We start from the raw sequence: 22,933 nt of genomic DNA on the forward strand, positions 1-22,933 counted from the left end.
ACTCGATAGTTTTGATAGAAAATCCTAGTCCAACTTTAAGAATGTCCTAAAAGGGCAGCTAGGTGGGGCAGTGCATAGAGCACCAGCTCTGAAGTCAGGAGGACCTGAGTTCAAAGCTGGCCTCAGACCAAACACTTGACGCTTACTAGCTGTGTGACCCTGGGCAAGTCACTTCACCCCAATTGCCTTAAAAAAAATGTCCTAGAAGTTGTTCTCTCTCTTCTTTTTCTTCTCTACTCCTCTCCAGGGCCAGCACAAGGTTCATCAGCCAAAAATCTACCCCACTGACTACCCAACTTAAAAAAAAAAGGTTCTGCCATTATTCCTTTGGGGCCCAGTAGATGTTGAATTTTTTTTTTCCTGTACTCTAATGAATTCCAATGGCAGAACCTTTGACCCACACCAAGGAATATATTTGCAACAAGAATCTAGAGCAAGAGTCTTAACCTGGGATCCACAGAAGGGATCTGTTGATTGGTTTTAGGGGGGTTATAAGTTTGGATGTTTTTTTTATTTTCACTAACTTGCTACATTAGTATTAGCAGTGCCGGTGATTTTGTCATCGTTACAGCACATATATTTTCACATCAAATTAGAATTGTTGCAGACATTTTGACATATCACTTACAATGGCATTTATTTCCACTTTGGAATTCCTGTAGTTATTAGACCTGACGCTAGATTGTACGTCATCATAGTGTTCTTGTTTATAAGCTACATCTCAGCATACTTAAATTCCTTTGTAATCTTATGAATTTTATTTTATTCATTTAAAAATGTTTTTTTGAGAAGGCGTCCATAGGCTTCACCAGACTGCCCAAATTTTTATGTCCATAACACAAAAAACGTGAAGAATTCCTGGCTCAGAGGTCTCTCTCTGCAGAGTTTTATCTTCTCTCCTCAATTCAAATCACTAGGATTTTAATCATTCTTTAAATTTGAAATTACTCTTTGGTCTGTAATGCCAAAGTTTCTACTTCCAGCTTATGCCAAGCCTTCTCCCGTGTTACTCAGCAGTACTAGGGATAGATGGGTGGTGGAATAGATGAAAACAGGGTCAGAATTGTCAGGGTCAGATGGGGCAGGTGATCTGTAAAAGGACCCAGGAGCAGATGACAGGAAATCTGGGCAGGTGGGTGGACAGACAGGAAAGTATAGCAGATAACAGGTAGTGATACAAGAAGGTAAGGTAGGTGGCAGAGCGCAGATGACATCAGAATAATCTGTTAGCAGGAATAGGCAGAGGTCCAGACAGCCAGTGCAAACGAGAAAGGTCTGGTTGTGGGGGTCTCACCAAGGGGCTGCGGATCAAAGGCAGTGTACCAATTCTTGGGAAGACTAGCAAGAAAAGTTAGGGCCTTAGGCACAAGAGAAATAAGATAGGTATCCAGTTGTTGAAATGTAATGGTCACAATGGACAAGAGTCAAGATATTATACACAACTAGGTCAGAATGGGACCAAGAGAAAAAGCTTGACTTGATTCTGAGTCTCCTAACCTATGTATCTATGTGTCTTTTTGTCTCCCAGATAGCCACATAAATTAGTCTCAGAGGTGGGGTAGCAAGATTAAATCTGTAGATTAGGGTCAAGTGGCTCCATCTTGTGGTCTCTGGAGGATGCTGAAAACAAGAAGCCAGCTACTTCATTAACTCTCTCCTAGGGACAAGTCTTCTGGCAAAGAAAAAAACAAAAAACAAAACAAGATTCTGGTAGAGGGAGGGGTGTGTGTGTGTGTGTGTGTGTGTGTGTGAGAGAGAGAGAGAGAGAGAGAGAGAGAGAGATGAATGAATGAATGAATCTTCCCTTCCATTAATGGGCAGCTTCACTTTTTCCAACTACTGATTTTTATTTCCCTCCCAAATATAAGAATGGGTCTAAGCCTAGATTACCTTAGATATTTTCCTTAGCAAAGGACAATTTTACCAACTTGAACAAGAGCCCCATAGAGTTAGGGTGCTATCCATAGTGTTCTTTTCCTAGTATTGTGGAAGTCTGTCCCAGACTCTCAGGAAGGCTTCAATTAATACTTGTTGGTTTCAAAATCCAAGGGAGAATTTTCCTCAGAGTAAAGCATCTCCAGAGTTCTTAAATGTACTTTTGCACAAATTCTTTAACATACTTTAGAGTAAAGCTCAAGGCTTTCAACAGGTCACTTAATTATTTGGGGGAGAAATATGTTGGAAAATACTAAGTCTGGTCCAGTGGACTTAAATTATAGTAACAAAATGGAGGTGCAAAGTTATAGGAAGGTCCTAGCACAGGAGATGAGCTCTGCAAATTCTGCTTCCACTTGGGTCAAAAAAGAGAAAATCTTCATGTGTGACCAAGAGCTGCAATCATTGTTGGTACATGATGGTCTGGCCTCGCCTTTGTAAAATTCTTAGTACAAAGTAAAGGAATTAAGAGCCAAGCAAAGATTCTATGGAGCAGATTCTGTTAGCTCACCTGAAATGCTCTGGCTCATTGTGACCCCATCTATGTTTGTTTTGGCCCTGGATCTCCTTTTGAAGTTGCAGTCAGGAGCTTATCCGCATTTGGCTCTGTGTTTAAGTCCTACATTATCCTAGGGCTTAGACAGAATACATCCAAGTAGGAATCAAAGGGATAACAATGTGCACTGGAGATTCAGCCTAGAGCTGTGCACTAGACCCTCCTGTCACTGAGTTCAGTCCCTCATTCCTAGAGGAAAGGGGCTCTATGGTGAGCATTGGGTAAATGCCATCAGTCCAACTGTAGCCATGATACAGATTGGGACCTACCCATCTCTTTAGGAATTGTAGAGATTGCTATATCAATTGATAAATCAATCAATAAACTTTCATTATGTGCCTACTATGTGCCAGGCACTGTACAAAGTACTGGGCATGCCGAAAGAGGCAAAAGACAGTCCCTCTTCTCAAGGAGCTTACAATCTAATGGGGGAATGTACATAATGTGCAATTAATTTAATTTTTACTGAGATCAGTCTCATGTTCAATTTCAATTGGAGGAGGTGACCCCTTCATGGTTCTCCAATCCTCTGCAGGGTGGTGGAATTGACATACTCTATTCTCTTTAGCTTCCTTGAATTGAGGGTAGAGACTGTGTCTAGTTTCTTTAGTACAAGGACATCATTTTGTCCTACGTTTAGTGACATTATTGAAATTACTGAAAATACTAGAGATACTTTGCCCTACTTACAGTAACAAAAGGATGCTCCAAAATGGTGAACTGCCTCTCCCAGATCCTGCTTTTTCTTTTCAAATTCATTGAGTAGAACGGGAAAACTGAACTAAAAGTCCTAGCTGTTTTCTTCCTTGATCAATTTGAAGGAAAAGTGGGAATGCAAGGCTACATCTAGCAATGACCAAAGTCAATGTGGAACTGGAGAGAGGAGAGACAGATCCTATCCTAAAAATAGAAATGAGTTTGAAAGGGCTCCTGTCTTTTGGATTCCCTCAACTCTTAGAGAGAACCATTGAAATGGTAGCCATATTATCTGAGTCCAATATCATTCCACATGACATGACAAAGGATTTTTTTTTAATGAATGCAACAGAAAAGATGAAAATCAGACTGTCCTAGAAAAATCTAGGTCACAGTATTTGAGGGACACTAAGTAGGGTAGGGTAATTATGCAGAAAGGAATGTGGAATAATTAGAGAAAATAGTGAAGAAAGCTTATAAGACCAATATAAGGCATAAAAGGTGGGTTCACAGGAAGAGGTGGGATCTTGGAAAATAGCCAAGAGAAAGGACAGTAACAGGAATTGCAGCCTGAATAAAGAAGAAGCAGGAGCTACCAGAAGAGGCTCCAGAGGAGGTCTCCCACTTCAATTCAAATTCCAAGTTTAGCCCCTGAGATTCGAAGTTGTCCTGGGCTGGGAAAAGAAAAATCAAGGCAGTTCCTTTTCTGGCTCCTATTTCTTACTTCAAGCTCTGGGGTTGGATTAGCAAGGTTTTAATCCATGTAGGAACAATGGTGCTACAAAACCTAAGCTTTTAGCCGAGCTCGGTTCTTGCCTGCCCTGGAAAGAAAGAATTAGAGACATGAGAAGGTAGCAGGTTCTTGGTGGAATCTGATGGATCTGATGCGTGTGTCCTCCTGTAACATCTGGCAAACATAGCCAGTCAACAAACAGCACAAGAAGATTAGCTTGCTGTGTGTGTTTGCCCACCATTATGGTTTACTTATTTTCTTCTAAGAAACCCCTCAGATTGCTTCATGGAAGTACAGAGGCCCAGCTGTGACCCACAGAACACAGTTCGGGAAATATAAGGCAATCAATGAGTCATCTCCCCATCTACTTTAAGTTGCTGGAGAAATCCAGGCTCTGTACCTCATGAGGCAGATTATCATTAATTACCTAATGAACATCTCCAACTGGGTATCCCATAGGAATCTCCTACTCAACATTTCTAAACAGGACTCATTATTTTTCTTTAAAATCTTCTCTCCCTCTTGATTTTTCTTTTTATGTTGAATCTTTCTAGGCCCCCAGGTTTGCAACCTTGGCATCATCCTCCAATTTTCCTTCTCTCCCTCATATCCAATTGCTTGCCAAGTCTTTATTCCATAACCTACAACCTCTCAAATCTGTGCCTCTTACCACCTTTCTTTTTAATTTTTTTTAAATTTATTTTTAGGCAATTGGGGTCAAATGACTTGCCCAGGGTCACGCAGCCAGTAAGTGTCAAGTGTTTGGTCTGAGGTCAATTTGAAGTCAGGTCCTCCTGACTCCAGGGCCGGTGCTCTATTCACTGCACCACTTAGCTGCCCTGAATACAAAGTAATTTGGAGGGGAGGAGGAAAGAGAAACCTGGAATGGCCTCATGCAGGAGGTGCCATACATTAGAGCTGAACTTTGAAGGAAACTAGGAATTCCAGGAGACAGGGGAAGGAGTGTATTCCAAGTACAGGGAACAACCTTCCCAAAGGCACAGAGAACCAAATACCTTACTAAAATCTAACAAAACAATAACCACAGTATTCCCCTAAACTACCAGTCTAACAACTCTATTAAAAGAGGAATAAGGCACAACTTGTTCCTGAAGAAACCATTCTGGTTCTAAGTGATCACTATTTCCTTTTCTAGATGTTCAATAATCATGCAAAGTTCTAACGCTGTCAGGCTCACAGTTTGCAGGCTCCATTCTCTTCCATTATTTTGAACACTATGACAATATTTGCCTTTTTCCAACCCTATGGTAGTTCTCCTGTCTTACATGTCCATTCATTGATCATGGTGGTGGCTAAACAATCACATCTGTCTTGTTTTAGCACCCTAGGATGTAGTTCATCTGGTAATTTGTATACATCAAGGGCAGCTAGGTAGTTATCAACTCCCTATTAACTGTTTTTCTATTCTTTCCAGTCTAAAGAATTTTCCTTTGCAGAGAAACAGAAGCAAAAAGCAGTTGATTACCTCTACCTTCTGCCTAAATGGTAATCTTATTCCTTCTTTGCTCTTTCTTGCTTTGCCATCCCCTCCCCCAATTTTTGTTAGTCCCAGCTTTCTTCATTGTCTCAGTTCATTCTGAACTTTTGCACCTCTGATATTCTTTGATTTCCATACTTTGGTATTCATATTCCATTAACTGCCCTTGCTTTCGTCTTCTATGGATCTTCCAAAAATCTAGGAGAAAAAGAATTGCTAGCATTTATGTAACTCTTTAAGGTAAAGTGCTATACATGTTATCTCATTTGAACTTTACAATAACCCCCTGAAGTAGGTAATTTTCATTTTGTAGATGAAGAGACTAAGAGTAATCCAGGTTAAGTGACTTGCTCAGGGTCACAAAGCCAGTAGGCCTTTAAAAATGGTTGGTGAGTTCCCCATGATTTAATAAGTCACCTTAGATAATTCCTTCCCCTTTTTCCCATTGGAATTTTTTTCTTTGAATGTTCAAAATTTCATTTTTAAGAGCTTCTTTTTCCTACTGTAGGAAATTTCCACATTTCCTAGCTGTAGAAATTTAGTTCATGTGACCTACCCTCTCTCAAAATCCTTTGAAATCTAATCTCCCTGAACCCAGAATATTTGTCAGACTATTCTTTGCCTTTGTCATCACAGATTCTAAGATAGAACAGTCACTTCCCCTACAAAGTTTCACATTTCCACAACAGCCACAAGTTTCTCCAGACCCAGAATAGAGGTTCCTTTATTGGTTCCTCCACTGTTTGAAGGGAAAAAAAATATTATTTAGGCATATCAAGAAACTTGTAACTTTACTCTTTCTGGCAGAGAGAACACTCTATATCACAACTCTGTGCCAGGCTTCTGATCCATTTCCTTAACTTACCTAGTTTCTTTCCAAGTAGTATTTACTCTGATGACAAACTGATCTTACTAGGGCATCTCAGGGCAGCTGGGTAGAACAGTGGATAGAGCACTAGGCCTGAAGTCAGGAAGAAGTGAGTTCAAATCCACCTTAGGTGCTTACTACCTATATGACGCTGGGCAAGTCACTCTACCTCAGTTTCCTCATATGTAAAATGGATATGAAAATAATGGCACCCACCTCCCAGGTTTGTCATGAGGATCAAATGAGATGATAATTGTAAAGCTGTTAGCACAGCTCCTGGCACATAGTAGGCACTACATAAACATTAGTACTATTTATCATTATTATTATTATTTTACTAAAATGTAAGTCTGACTGCCATCTCCTACTCAATAAACTCCAGGATCAAATATAAAATCCTCTCTTTGGCTTTTAAAGGGCCTCCATAACCTTCCCCCTTCCTACTTTTCCAGTTTTCTTATTCCTTACTCCCCCTTCCACCTATTCTGCAATCCAATGACACTGACCTCTTTGCTGTTCCTTGCATAAGACACTCCATCTCCCAATACCAAGTGTTTTAATTTGCTGTCCTCATGCTGGAGCACTCTTCCTCTTCATTGCCACCTTCTAGCTTCTCTGGTTTTCTTCAAGTCTCATGATCTTCTACAGGAAGCCTTTCCCGATTTCCTTTAATCCCCTGATTCCCAATCCCCAGGCCTTCCCTCCACTGATTATCTCTAATTTATCCAGTATCTATCCTATTTGTACATAGCTGTTTGCATGTTATCTCTCCTATTCGACTTTGAGCTCCTTGAGAACAAGCACTGTCTTTTGCTTTTCTTTGCATCCCCAGCATTTTGTCCAGTGTCTGGCATATAATAAGCACTTGATAAATGCCAGTTCACTATTTCTGCCTCCACTGATGTTCACCCAGATGTTTTCCATGATTCTTCCCCCTCTTAATTTTCTCCCATGAATACGTACCATGCTATTCTAAATATATATACACATATAAACACACACATATACATATACACACCTTTTTTATATGATGCTGCTTTGAAATAAAGTATACCTTTCTAGATCTATATTCCCGGTGTGGATCCCATCTCAGTGATCCCCAATAAATCAAATTTGCCTCTACACATTAGAATCTCCAGCTCTTCTTGGTTTTACCCTTACTTTGTGCATTTGTGTGTAAATATATGAGGCTATATCTAATTTAGTAACTAGTTTTCTTCAAGGATTTTGTCTCCAATGTATCTCCTTACTGCTATTCTTCCTATTTTGTAGCATTTAAGTGTTGATATTTGATGTTATAAGCTTAATAACTAGCTCCTTCTAGAATTTTTGCCTTCAGCGTACTTCCCTACTGTTCTTGTTTTTTCCTACTTTACAACATTTAGCTGGATGAATAGACAAGTGCATTTTCTCTCACCCTCTTCCTTTTAAGACCTTTTTGATCAGATTTATAGGACTTCATGCAAAGATATGCTAGGTACACTCTATCAATGGCTAGAGGCTTGTCATTCCTATATTTCAAGCTATGGTCCAAAAATCCAAAAATCATTCTCAGACAATCTTTTCAACTGTTTATTTCCCCAAATCTGCCTCTTCTGAATTCCTTGTTTTCTGTTGGGCAGTAGTGATTAAAGTGCCACCTGTGCCCCTAAGGTCTTCAGTTTCTTACCTAAAATCTTTAGCAGTATTGGCAGTTATGTATGCCCATGTGAATCATCCCAAGAGGGTGGCAGTCATCTTGTCTGACAAGTACTGGGATAGTCTCTAATATCCTGGATTCATGCTCTGGGAGGAAAGTAGACTCCTTTATTGTGATTATCAGGTTGACAAATAGCTACCTCAAGCTTCTTCAGTAATAAGCCACCAACCACTACAACCCATCTCTTTTTTTGGAAAAAAATAAAAACCAAAAAACCAAAAAACTTTTTCCAATTACAATAATTTATTTTCTCTCTTCTGTCTCCTGCTTTTCTCTCATTAAAAAAATAAGAGAAAAATAAAACCTTGTAACAAGTATGTATAGTCAAGCAAAACAAATTCACATATTAGCCACTTTAAAAACTACCTACACTGAGTTCACCACTTCTCTATCAAGAGGTGATCCATCTTTTCTACACTCCCTTATCAGAAGATCTCTAACCAGATCCATTTCATCATTTTTGTATAAACAGCTGCTTCCTTTTTAAAGTTCCCTTTTAGGAAGAGTGGGACAGCTAGGTAGTGTAATGAATAGAATGCTGGGCCTGGAGTCAGGAAGACTCATCTTTCTGAGTTCAAATCCAATCTTAGACACTTAGTGGCTTTGTGACCCTGGGCAACATTTCTTTTTATTTGTATTAATTATATCTGCATTATTTGTCTTACATAGAATGTGATCTTGATTAACCCTGTTTGCCTCAGTTTCCTCATCTGTCAGATGAGCTGGAGAAGGAAACAGCAAACCACTCCAGGATCTCTGCCAAGAAAACTCCAAAATGGGGTCATAAAGAGTCAGACACAACTGAAACAATTGAATAACAGCAGCAGTCATAGGTCCTACAGAATCACATTAATGGTTATTTATGCTTTTGAAACTTTGTTTTTGAGGGAGTGGGGTAACCAGACTTATGTTTTAATTAGTGGAGTGAACTCCTGGTGAGGAAATTCTCCCAAAGCAAATAAGCATCTTTTCTGTGCCCTATAGTCTTAGATAGTTATCTAGAACTAGGACTTAAACCCAGGTCTTCTAAACTCCATAGTCAACTCTCTATCCACTAGGCCAGAATGAGTCTTAGAAAAGAATTTGAGAGTATGTTTGAATCTATCTTATGGACTTCCATTAATTTAAAATATATGTGTGTGTGTGTGTGTGTGTGTGTGTGTGTGTGTGTGTATATATATTCACACTTCATCTGGTTTTCTTAGTGGTCTTGGTCTCACAGGATCACATACAAATCACTTTGTATTAAGAAATATCTATCATTCAAAATAACTTTTTAAATTATAGGGTCTTAACAAAACTGATTTAAGGTCATTTTATCACCCAATGATTCACCCAGTCAATTTATTTTTAGTTGTTGGAATGTTTCAAATGCAGAAAAGTAGGTTCTTAGTCAAGTTATTTCATTTTAGAGAGGCCTTTACAGGTTTTCTGAGACAAGGAAAGAACACAGATTGTGTAACCTCTGTTGCAAAAGCCCCTCCACCAGAAACTATTGAGACTATTATTTCTTATAAGAAGGAGAGGTGTTAAGAGTTATAGTTATAACTATTATTCTATGAGGTGCCTCTTCCTATGGAGTCAGAAAGAATATGTATAATTATAAGATATATGATATAAATTATAGAGAAGACAAGACAATTGTCTTAATTTTTATTTTATGAAAAAACAAAAAGAATTTTACAGGGAATAAGTCTTGAGAGAGACTGAGTGAAGCCTTGAAAAAAGCTAGACACTGTTGTCCTGTTACTTCTGGAGATAGAAATGTGGAAATATATTCTGTCTTCACTATTGTAATCTTTATCTTGTGAAGAGAATTCTTGAGAAGGAATTTATCTGGAGTGAACTAAATGGTGTAGGACTGTGTGTTCAGAAATGAGGAATGTTACAATGAGAGTTTGAGGTCTGGCTATAATTATTCTCCTATCAGTCTTGCATTATTAATTTCATTGTTATTAAGTTGTATATTCACTTTGAAGTTTATTTAATTGTGGGAGATTAAAAATGACTTAATAGAGAAATGAGTAGTTACTACCAGAAAAGAAGATTTCTCCAATATATTAAATATTTCATTACTTGAAGACAAGGCTCTGAGATTAGTTGATTGAGAGATATGTTGAAATGTTATTAGTGAAGAAATATACAAGTGTCGCCTTGGATTATCCTCAAGTTCTGCCTAATAAGATCAAATATGGAAATGAATGAAGTAGCAGACTGAGGGGCAATCTACAAATGGTGTTGTTGACTCATGTAACTGTGTTACAGGTGAGGGGGTCTGCCTGCTAACCCTGCTGCAAATGGACTTGAGTCTTGCTTAGGGGATTTTATATAAGCCAAAGTATTGCTTCTATGGACCTACAGTAACTAACATAATGTCCTGCAATAGGAATAATAAATGTTTTTGTTTTATTGATAGTTATTTTTATGTCTTGTATGGGATAGTCTATTTACAACATTTCTTTTTATTAGTATTGATTATATCTGCATTATTTGTCTTATACAGAATGTGATGATTTAGGGTTAAACTTTTCTGTTGTTGTTGTTGAGTTGTGTCCAACTCTATGTGGCCTCATGGACTTTGTCCATTAGCTTTTCTTGGCACAGATACTGAAGTAGTTTGCCATTTTCTTCTTCAGTGTGTCCCTCCATTTTACACATGAAGAACTGAGGCAAATAGGGTTAAGTGACTTGCCCAGGGTCAAACAGCTAGTAAGTATATGAGGCTGGATTTGAACTCAAATATTTCTGACTCCAGGCCTGGTGCTCTATCCATTGTACCACCTAGCTGTCCCCTTTCTAGACAAGATTAATACCGCCAATTTTATGAAAATCAGCAATCTGAAAAAAGAAGAAAAATGTTCCTGAGAGTAATTGAATCTTTCAAATAGCCAAATCTGTTCTGCCATTTTTGAAAAGCCATATTACATTGGTTTCATTATGAAAAGATTTTTTAAAAAATACTACCATATATAAATAGCCTTTCACGGTTTTTAAAAAAAACCTCTCAACTGAGACCTGTTTATTTAAAAAAAATTTTTAAATCACAGACTTTTTTTTTTATCATTTTTTTTTAGTTCCAAATTCTCTACTCCTCCCCCCACCCCCCACATTGGGAATGCAAGAAAAAAAAACCCATTACAAACATCTATAGTCATACAAAACAAATATTTGCATTAGTTTTTTTTAAAGAAAAAAATATGCTTTACTCTGCACTCTGAGTCCACATCAATTCTCTCTCTTGAAGTAGACAACATTTTTCGTCATGAGTCCTTTGTAATTATGGTGAATCATTGTGCTGCTTAGAGTTACTAAATCTTTCAAAGTTGATTATTTTAATACTGTTGCTGTTACTGTGTAAATTGTTATCTTGGTTTTGCTTACTTCACTTTGTATCAGTTCATAATGGTCTTCCCAGATTTTTCTGAAACCATCCCCTCCAAAATTTTTACAGCACAATAGTATTCCATCACATTCATATATTCCCAAATTGAAGGACATCCTCTTACTTTCTAATTCTTTGCTACCACAAAGAGTTACTAAAAATACTTTTGTACATATAAGTCCTTTTCTCCTTTCTTTGATCTCTTTGGGGTAGAGATTTGATAGAGGTATTGCTGGATCAAAGAGTATGCACAGTTTAATAGCCTTTGGGGCATAGTTCTAAATTGCTTTCCAGAATGGTTGGACTAGTTCTCAGCTCCGCTAATGGTACATTTAACGTACCTGTTTTCCCACGTCTCCTCCAGCATAGTATTTTCCTTTTTTTCATCTTAGCTAATCTGATGGTTGTGAGGAGATTCCTCAGTGTTGTTTAATTTTCATTTCTCTAATTATTACTGATTTAGAACATTTTTAATATGGCTAGTGATAGTGTTGACTGCTTCCTCTGAAAACTACCTATGCAGGTTGTTCTTCCGTCATTTCAGTTGTGTCCAATTATTCATGACCCCATTTGGGGTTTTCTTGGCCAAGATACAAGAGTGGTTTTGCCATTTCTTTCTCCAGGTTATTTTTACAGACAAGGAACCTAGGCAAACAAGGTGAAGTGACTTGTCCATGGTCACACAACTATTAAGTGTCTGAGGCCAGATTTGAGTTCAGCAAGATGAATCTTCCTGACTTCAGGCCATATACTCTATTACCGTGTCACCTAGATGCCCCTATACATAGTTTTTGAATATTTATCAATTGGAGAATAGCTCTTAACATTATAAATTTGACTCAGTTCCCTATGTACTTTAGAAGTGAGACCTTCATAAGACATACTTGCTGCAAAGATTTTTCCCCACTTTCTTGCTTTTCTTCTAATTTTAGGTGCATTGGTTTTGTTTTTGTAAAGACTTTAAAATTTTATATAATAAAAATTATCTATTTTACCTCCTGTGAAGCTCTCTTTCTCTCTTTTGGTTAGGAACTCTTCCCATATCTATAGATCTGACAGGTAATTTTACCATGCTCCCCTAATTTGCTTAAGAAATCACCCTTTATGTCTAAAATATGCATTTATTTTGAGTATATCTTGGTATACAGTGTAAGATGTTGGCCTAATTTCTGCCAGACTACTTTTCAGTTTTTCCAATAGTTTTTATTAAAAAAGGAGGGCTCCAATGGCTGAGATCTCTAAGTTTATAAAACATTCAAGTACTGTGCTCATTTGCTTCTGTATATCCTATACATAATCTATTCCATATATCAACCTATTTTCTACCCAGTACCAAATTGTTTTTAATGATTACATCTTTGTAGCATACTTTGAAGTCTAGTAATACTAGGTCCCCTTCCTTTCCATTTTTGTTTCATCAGTTCTCTTGATATTCTTGACTTTTTGTTCCTTCAGATTAATTTTATTTTTCTAGCTCTATGAATTATTTCTTTGGTAGTTTGACTAGTATGGCACTAGATAAGTAAATTAACTTATGTAGTATTGTCATTTTTATTATGATGGCTTAGTCTACTTGGGGGTAATTAATATTTCTGCAATTATTTAGACCTATTTTTATTTGAATGAAGTGCTTTGTAATTGTGTTCATATAGTTCACAGATGTGACTTGGCAGGTAGATGCCCAAGTATTTTAGACTGTGTGTACTTATTTTAAATGGACTTTCTCTTTCTATCTCTTCCCATTGCATTTTGTTGGTAACATATAGAAATGCTGATGATTTGTGCTATTTGGAGAGGGAAGAGGAAATAAAGGTGATATAAAAAGAAAAAAAAAATTAAGCCAAAAAAGCATCTTGGGAATGAATTAGTCTTCATTCCAGTCCCAACACAGCTTCTATGAGAATTTTATAGGCAGAGTCATCCAAATAGGTTCTGGAGGCATAGGAGCCCAATTGAAAATGCAATAGAGGTTCAAAGAAATTCCCTAACTCTAAAGCAAAGTCATCTAGGATCAAAAATTCTAATGAGCATGTAGAGTTAAATTAAAAGACTTATTCAGAGTAAATACAGTGGTGAGGTTTATGTGCTGATGGATTTTAGTGGTTGATGGCCCAGGTTATCTTGAACCTGGATTAGTTTTTCTAGGTGTGTATATGTATGGGTATGGGTATAGATAGGCCTGGTCCTATATTCGTATTTATTTAAATTTAATTATTCAAACTATCTAATGTATTATCCTGAGGTGTTATTTTGAAAAAAAATTAAGAATTTTCTAACCTGTAGTTCCTTCATTTGACTGTCCATTTGTCATTTTAGGCATAAAAGCCATTCAGTACCATGCTCATTTCATCAAGACTAGCTATTAGTTTTGAACAAGTATGCTTTATTTCATGCTAATGTGTTTTACAAAAGGGTATGATACATTCAAAGTTATAACAAAAATATCACAACCACCTTTCCTATGAAGTCAAAACATTAAATTAGATTTAGGGAGTTGTGAAATTATTCTCAACTAGTTTGTAATTATGAAACTCTTGTACTTCTCATAGTACTATGAAAATTTTGTTGTTTGTTTCACTATCTTTTGATTCCGTGGTTCTGATTTATGAGTTTGCCCCATCAGATACATTTTTTCCAAAGATATATCATTATTCTCAAATGAAACTGGATTATGGAAATACATGAAACTTGCTTTTAAAATGCTTGGTTTTTGAAGCAATCACTTTTTGAATTTTAAAAAATGCTGATTCTTCAGAATTAGCTAGACAATTGACATAATGTTCTAGGGATGGAACACTCCATGTAATTGCTCAAACTATTAGCTCTTTAAAAAGCTGCTGATAAAGATAAATTACTGCAGGATTTTAAATTGAAATATCTTCTAATGTTCTAAAAGATAACTCCCTTTGATGCTAATTATAACTCTCTGTAGAATCAAGAGGAAATGATATAATTGCCATTATATAAAGAACAGGGTAATATTTATTTTTCAAGCAATTAAATATTTAAACTAACTTAAAATGAATCATTTAGGAGAACTCCAGTATTCAGTTGGTAAAAAACCCAAAAAAGTCTTTAATACTTGACAGTATGATAACAGCAGTTCACATTTTCATTGCACTTTAAAAATTTATTGTGTAAATGTTTATCATATAAAAATTACTTTTACACATCCACAATAGCTTATCTGACCCTTGCTATGAGGTCACTAAACCTATGAGGTAGATGCTATTATTCTGTCCATTTTACTGATGAGGAAACATGCTTAAGAGGTTAAGTGAGTTGCCTATGGTCAAACAGATAACATATAAATTAAGTGTGGTTTGAGCCAGATCTGGCTGGATTTTAAGCTAGCATTTTACCTATTATATTGTCTTACCATTGCAGAAATCTTTTGTGTCACATGTGATTATGCTATCTGGCTTTTCAACCCAAGTAATTGAAGAACATTTTGGGAAAGGTTTCCTTTGGAGGTGAGAAAGAGAGCTATAGGTTTTGGTAGGAATTATTAAAAAGCTACCCCAATTTTTCCCCCCTTTATTTTCTCCACAAATGAAATAGGTATCTAATCTAAAGGGATTTGAAAAAAAAAGTATACTATATGATATAAAAGAGTTCTCCAATTGGATTAAAACTGGAATAGTTACTTACTTTTGTTTCAGGTTTTTTTTTTAAATTAACATCCAAAATATTAATGAAAAAATATAACATGTTTAAAAATTATTTATTAAGTACATTAGTTACAACTTAGTGACATTTAAAATTTACATATGACAATCTTTCCCCAATAAAATGAAAAACATAAATTGCCTGGGAAATAACCTCCTATTTGATTAAAAAGTGCTGGGAAAACAGGAAAGCAGCCTGGCAGAAATTTGATTTAGACCAACACCTTACACTATATTCCATAATACATTGTAAATAGATATGCAACTTTAATACAAAAGTTCATACTATAAAATATATTAGAAAAGGAATTCATCAAATGCCTCTTATGGCTATGGGTAGGAGATGTATTCCTAACCAAACAAGAGATAGAGGCAATTACAAAAGATAAAACATACTTTGATTACATGAAACCAAAAATCTTCTGTATAGACAGAAGTAATGCACTTAGGAAAGCAGATGAATAGGAAAAAATATTTGTATTAAATTTCTCTCATGTGGGTTTGATATCCAAAATAAATGAACAATTGACCAAGAAATGTATGTGTGTGTATGTCTCTTACCATTCCTCAATAGATAAGTAGTCAAAGCATATGAACAAACAATTCACAAAAGAAAAATTCCAAAGTATTAACAACCACATGAAAGAATGCTTCAAATTACTAATAAGAGAAATGCAAATCCAAACAACCCCGAGGTTTCACCTCACAACCTGAAAATTAGCAAAGATGATAAATTTGGTGTCAAGGTATTTGGAGACACCCTGTTTCCCAGAGCTAAGGCCCAGCAAGTGGGTTGTGCCTTGAGCTTGGCATAATAACAGTCCTTTGCACTCTGGATGATTTCATCCTCTGGCAGTGTATTGCTTTGACCAGCACCAGGTATTCACTGAGGGACTTGTGATTTTCATATTAATCAATAGCTATTTAGATTTGTTGGAGCTCCCCCTATTTCCTAGGACCCTGAGAGGCAATGTGCTGCAGCCTAGAGCCACCCATCATATCTCTTCACATGCTCACAATCCCTATTTCTTGTAATTGCCAAGTGAACTGAGCCAGATACTGCATTCCTGTTCCCACTACGCTAACTTTGGTTCTGTACCCTGCTGAATGATTACAAGGCTTGTTGACCCTTAAAACTTGAAAGACTGACCCCACTTCTGACACCAATTAATGTCATCCATGCCAGAACCAGCTTCTAAACAGGCTTATAAGGTGTTTTAAAAATGTAGCTTCAGCACATTAATAATGAGTCAACTATCAGGTGGTTGCTGTATGTCTGAAGCCCCAGAATATGGATAGTTTTAATTTATAAGTAAAGGATCAATGAAATATTAATTATAAGGGGAACATCAGGAAAGGTATTCAAGCCCTAAATTGTGGTTAGTGAAATTTTGTTATTTAAAGTAAAAATTCCTGAGATTCCTGTAATTTACTGTTGTTTTGAGCTTTGATTACTGGGATAGCTATCTGAATTGTCATGAATCCAATAGCAGAAAATGGCATGTGCCACATTCTGGGAACTGCTAAAGGTGCCTGGGAAAGGTTTTGGGATGACCTTGAACATAGCATAGGTAGGATCCTCCTGACTCTATTTTCCCATTGTGTTATTTCCTTGCTGAAAAGGAAAATTCCCCACCTGGTTAATTCTAAGTCTTGTGTTTAACACTGTGACTACATGATTGGCTGTCAAATATGACTCATGCCTAGAATCAAACAGAGCTAAGGGAATTCCCCCCCACCACCAACAGATGAAGTTTTCCCCTCTATTATGATATATGACATTGTTGTAACTATATGTCTCTTATTCCTTTTACAACAAATTTCTAAAATCAAGAAGTTTTGTAAGTACAACACTAAATCTATTAAATAATAGATTGATACTGGAACATCTCCAAGTTACTATAATAGGATTCAGGTATGAACCTCTTAAAATTTTAACCTATATTTGTGGTTAAATTATAATATAGAGATGATATCCTAAGGGCAGAATGATTAAACAAGATAATAAGACAAAGATATAATATAAAAGTTTTCTAAATAAATGGAATAGTAAATTTTGAGAAAAGCAACAAGACTAGACTATTTTCTCTAAGAACTATATACATATGAATGTGATTGGCTTCTAAATTATCTATTATGGAAATTCAGGCTTTGGGTATGTTTTGGTAATAAGTTTTCAAAATTGGTTTAAGGATTTGTTAATTAAGGATTAAATAGATTTACATGTAAATTGTATTGATAATGGCATAGAAAGTGAAATTATTTTCCCATTTTTTGAAGTTTCTGTCTAATAATTTTAAAAGGCTGAACATGCCATAAATGATCTTCCTAAGAAAAAGCACTAAGATCAGACAGACTTACGAGTGAATTCTATCAAACATTTAAAGATTAACTAATTCAAAATTAAATAAATTATTTTAAATAATAGGAAAAGAAGGAAACCTACCAAACTTCTCTTATGAAACAAATATGACTCTGATACCGAAAATCAGAAGAGTAAAAACAGAGTAAAGAAAAAGTCTTTGACAATGTACAAAACTCATTTTTATCAAAAACATTTGAAAATATAGGAATAAATGGGTTTTTTTAATTGATAAAAAGCATGTTTATCTAGAACCACAAGCAAGCATTATTTGCAATGGGGATAAGCTAGAAGCCTTCCTAGTAAGATCAAGCGTGAAAAAAGGATGCCTACTGTCACCAATATTATTCAACATTGTATTGGAAATCCTAACAATAGTAATAAGAGAAGTGCCAAAACTATCTGGTGCCGGCAAAGAAATAGAAAAGTAGCTCATAAATTTTAAAAGATTCTTGTATCAGGTACAGGATTTAGGTAAGGATAGAAACAGCAAATGATATATAAACTGAAATTCTCTGAAGTTTCAAAATTGGAGAACCAAATTTAAATGATTATATTAGATTATACTATGTCAGAACCTCTAGATTTGGAACCAGAGGAACAGAGCCCCATTTAGAGCTATTCTGAGAATAAGCCTATTATCAAAAAAATATATCTAGGGACCAGATAACTACATAAGACATCTGAGACTCAAAATGTGCTGATTAAATGGATATTGAGAATGGGTTACTTGGATACAAGGAGACTTGATGTTAATGTTTAAGTTTTCTTGGTTACCTTGGTGACATGGAAATCTTTCTCAGAACCAGTCCACTGTGAGCCCTTTAAGTAGTTTGATCTGTAGCTAACTTAATGTCATTAAGAAATTAAGGGAATTGTGTAAATAATGTTATTGCGTTGTTTGAATCTAGCCCTGCGTGGCTGGGAAACTAGACCATCACTATGTGCTATTTAAGGACCTGTGTTATGCTAACCAGAAACTCAGATCCAAAAGTTGATGCAAGGAGTTTTCTCACAACTGTACATCTCAAGCAAACCTTATATTTTATCTGAAAATCGGCAATCAGTCATTGTTTTTAAGGGCCCCTATCAGGTCCTTCTGACTACCCCCTAAGCTGCCAAACTTGTGGGTGTGTAGTTATGTGCCCAACCACCAAGGTCCTGATTCAAGCATGTGTTGGAATTTTCTCCCTCTAAATTCTTGGCCCAAGCAAATAATGACTAGCAATGGTACCTGAGACACCCCCTACCCCCACAGGTCCCCTTAAGGAACTAACCTCCTGGGCAACATCTCATCCTGGCCTAACTGACCTCTCACGGCATGGTGGCTTATATCTGCCTCTCCTTTATTGACCATAAGGTTAGGGGTTCTTTCAGACCTCCCCCTCCCTTTGGCCAAAATGGGGAAATATCAAGGTATCTGGAGATATCTTGTTTCCCAGAGCTAAGACCCAGGAAGCAGGCTGTGCCTTGAGCTTGGCATAACAACAATCCTTTGCACTCTGGATGATTTCATCCTCTGGCAGTGTATTGCTTTGACCAGCACCAGGTATTCACTGAGGGACTTGTGATTTTCATATTAATCAATAGCTATTTAGATTTATTGGAGCTCCCCCTATTTCCTAGGACCCTGAGAGCCAATGTGCTGCAACCTAAAGCCATCCATCATATCTCTTGACATGCTTACAATTCCTGTTTCTTGTAACTGCCAAGTGAACTGCAATCCTATTCCCATCACACTAACTTTGGTTCTATACCCCACTAAATGATCAAGGCTCAACAACGCTTAAGATTTGAGAGACTGTTTCCATGGGACCCATGTCCAAGAAATGTCAACCATGGAAATGGTTTACTGAAGACCTAAGAATGATTGTGGTCTGGTCTAGCCCCTTTCATGTATATATGCTCTGCCTTTGCCCCAGCATGTTAAACCCTCCTTCTCAAGGGGAAGGGGGTTGGCTTCTTCTTGCAAGCATTTTCCTCACTCTGAGATAAATTAAACTTCTGTTTCATTCCTAACTCTTCTACCTCTAGCTGCTCTGTTCAGCTCCAACCACCCCAGGTTAGAGGCCAGTTCCGGTCCAGTTGACCTGGGCAATAGATAATGTTGGAAGGGGTCATGGGATGAAAGGCACACCAACACCCTTGTTGGTGGAACCATGAATCAGTACAACCATTTTGGAAAGCAATTTGGGATCATGTAAAGTGACTAAAAATATCCATACCTGGAGATTCCATTACTGGAAAGCCATTGATAAGATGAGTCCTCATACATACCAAAATATTTGTAGCAGCACCTTTTGTAATAAAAGAACTAGAAACAAAGTAGATGCCAATCAACTGGGGAATAGCTCAACAAATTGTGGTACATGAGTATAATGGAATATTACTATATTCTAAGAAATAATGGATGTGATGAATACAAAGAAGCATAGACAAATCTACATGAATTAATGGTGTGTGAAAAGTTGAGCCAACAAAATAGACACAATATCTATAACAATGTAGATGGAAACCACCACACTGAAAAAAAAAAGAAAACTGAATGCAGTGAAATTATAAAGATCAAGTGTGACTTGAAAGGGTAGCTAGATGGTGAAGTGATTAGAGTGCCAGGCCTGGAGTCAAGAAGACCTGAGTTCAGATCCAGCCTCAGACACAACCTGGGCAAGTCACTTAACCCTGTTTGCCTCAGTTTCCTCATCTGTAAAATGAACTGGAGAAGGAAATGGCAAACCACTCCAGTATATTTGCCAAGAAAACCCCAGATGGAGTCATAAACAGTCAGACACAACTGAACAATGACAAATAACTTGAAAATCAAAGACAGGACACTCCAAATCTACCCAGGGGTTTCAGGGGTATTGCACATTAAAAATGTTTTTGGACTTTTTCAATGTATTGCCCTTTTTTTGTCTTTAAAAATACTATTTGTTATATAAGATGGCTCTCTGAGAGGGGGAAGGGAAAAATAATGGTGGAAATTATGGAAAATACAAAAAACAAAAGACTTCAATAAAAATATTTATATGTTATTTGCCACAGTGGAAACAGAATATTAAAAATATAATTATTATTAGAGAAGGAAATGGAATGAGATCACATTAAGAACATGAATATTTCACATCCTACAACTTTTTTTTTTACAGGACCAATATAGATCATTCAAAAAGTTATCATACTGCCTTCTTTGCATTAAAGGAGGACCATTCAAGAAATATAAATTCTTAGAAAGGTAAGTAGGACATCTGAAAACACAGGAGGCTAAGATACAATTTCTCCAAATTTATATTCCCAACACAGCATCTATTCTAAAAATAAAGTATTAGCCCTCCCCCACAGGAAATGTAGAAAATTACAAATTCCTATATTCTGCCATCTTAACATGTTCTGAATAATAAAATTGTAACAAGAGTACTACCAAAAAAAACCCCAAACCAAATCAAATCAACTCCAGAAGAGCTTAAAATGGAAAATAAGAAGCGAAATTGGAACGCTAACAAGTTTCCAAAGTGAAATCAATCTCCCATTCCTTCACTTTTTTTCCTTTTACCAACCATTTCAAAGGGTAAGAATGAGGTCATCCTAGATAACACCTGAATTACACGTTGCCTGCAAGTTATCTTATTTTTAACAGTAAACAAATACCCATCCAATCCAAAAGCTGATTCTTTATCAGCTTCTTTTGTTTCAAAGCAGTGAATCAAACAGAAAAAGCCAAACTGCTGTTTTATTCGGCACCTGGGATCTCACACTTAAATCAGTCACTTTGCCCTTAATCTAGTTTCGCTTTGAAAAAGGTGCAGCTCAGACCGTGGTTTGTTATGCTCTTGACTTTGTTCATCTCAAACACACACTCACAGACCCGCATACAATGCTTATTTCCTTTATAAATCTGATGGTTTTTTACGTCCTAGAGTACGTAGGGCTGAATCAAATCTAGGTTAATCATCTTGCCCACCTTCCATTTGGACCCTACAAATTGGAAGAGTTTTCCCAAGACAGTACGTTGTAATTATTTGAGTAATATGGAGCATTAAAAGCTTGAAAACAGAACCTTTCCCCAAGCAGAGGCATACGAAGTTTATTTTTACATGCGTGCTGATGCCTCCAAAAGATATCAGGGGTTTGACAGCCACGAGTTACCACTTGGAGGGTGGGCGAGCAAAAGATCTCTCATTGCAAACACAGCTGGAGAGGAAGCGGTTGTAGCTTGCCACCTACCTGTAAACCCTGTGGCTCGGCTTCCCAAATGTCAGAACAGCTAGTATCCTCCTTTTTCAGATGTAAAAACAAGCCACCCTTATGACTAAGACAAGTCCCCCGCTAACCTTTCCTCCCAAGCCCATTTCAAGTCTTTCTGGTTGTTTTCAAAGAGCAGAGGGAGAGAATGCAAACTGCCTGGGCTCCTCCCCCCTCTCCTGCTGGTTGGCAAACCTGGTTGTAGCTGCAGCCACTCACGTCTCGGCCTTGGGGAGCTGGGGGTGGGGGTAGGGGTGGATTTTTACACCCGGAGGCCGGGATGATCACCGCAGGAGGAGGGTAGAAAAGGAACTCTACTGGCCCATGGTTACTAACCCAGGCCTTTAAGAGACTATGGGGGGGCCACACGGGGAATATCTAAAACTGCTTCTAGTACTCCCCCTCTCTCTTACCGTTCTCCTCCTCTCCGACTCCCTCCCGCCTGGGGCCCATCTGACCTTGAGAGCTACAGAAAAAGTAGTGAGCGAGGAAGGAAAGTGAAAAGGAAAACGTATTACCTAAGCAGAGGCTGAGGTGGGAGAAGGGTGATGCAGATGTTTCTGCCTTTCCCTGGAGGAACGGAAGAGGCGGAGGAGAAAAGGAGGAGGAGGAGGAGAGTTAAATAGGAGGAGGTGGGCCAGGAGATGCAATCAGAAGGGTTTCTAAGTGGCAGGGCTTATGCCAGAGCCAGGGCTACGGCTGGGAGGCAGAGCCTGAAACCTTTGGCTGCCTGGGCTAAGGAGGTGGGGAGGGGGAGGGGGGAGGAAATGGCTTAGCTGGGAGGGGGCGGGGAAGGAACTGGGACCGAAAGAAAGAATCGAATGAGGAGCAAATGCGTCCATGCTCCCCAGCCTGGGTCCTCTATGAATGGTGACAGCAGCATCCGCTGCAGATGGCCTCCCACTCATTTCCTTTGAGGCAGCCCTGGGGAAACTAGTGAACTATGCAGATAGTCACTCTCCCTGAGAGAGCAACTCGTCCAGCAGCTGCCCGCCAGACTGCAAGTGACATCTTTGGCTGTCATAGTCGGCGCTATGATTCAGAGGGAAAGTGCCGGCAAAAGAGATCTCTGGGGTCCCCTAATCCGCGGTTGTCATTCTCCCTTAGAGTGACCTACAAGAAAAAGCTTTTTTTTTTTAAATCTTTCTCTTTTCTTCCTATCTCTTTGGGGATTAAATGTTTTACAGCTGGGTTGGCAGCACTGGAAACAGATGAAATTGACAAAACAGGCTTACTTCAACTGAAAATAACAATAACTTGCATTTATACAGTGCTTATCCATTTGATTCTCAAA

General features: G+C 37.5%; 1 protein-coding gene across 6 annotated transcripts in view; it reads right to left on the bottom strand.

Annotated features, from left to right (window-relative positions):
- INPP1 (inositol polyphosphate-1-phosphatase) overlaps window positions 1-22,933 on the bottom strand; it is a 56,100-nt gene that overhangs the window by 27,450 nt on the left and 5,717 nt on the right. For 2 of the 6 annotated variants that reach the window (XM_020993610.2, XM_020993607.2), the window contains exon 1: window positions 22,158-22,387. The exons of 2 other annotated variants lie outside the window; for them this stretch is intronic. The gene's annotated coding sequence lies outside the window, so the exon portion shown is untranslated. Of the gene's footprint in view, window positions 1-21,621; window positions 22,136-22,157; window positions 22,388-22,933 lie in introns of those variants that run through there. 2 more of the 6 variants (XM_020993609.2, XM_020993606.2) reach the window with 1 other exon arrangement.

This window comes from Phascolarctos cinereus, unplaced genomic scaffold, assembly GCF_003287225.1.
Source record: "Phascolarctos cinereus isolate Bilbo 61053 unplaced genomic scaffold, phaCin_HiC Scaffold_726;HRSCAF=1367, whole genome shotgun sequence".
Taxonomy (NCBI): Eukaryota; Metazoa; Chordata; class Mammalia; order Diprotodontia; family Phascolarctidae; genus Phascolarctos; species Phascolarctos cinereus.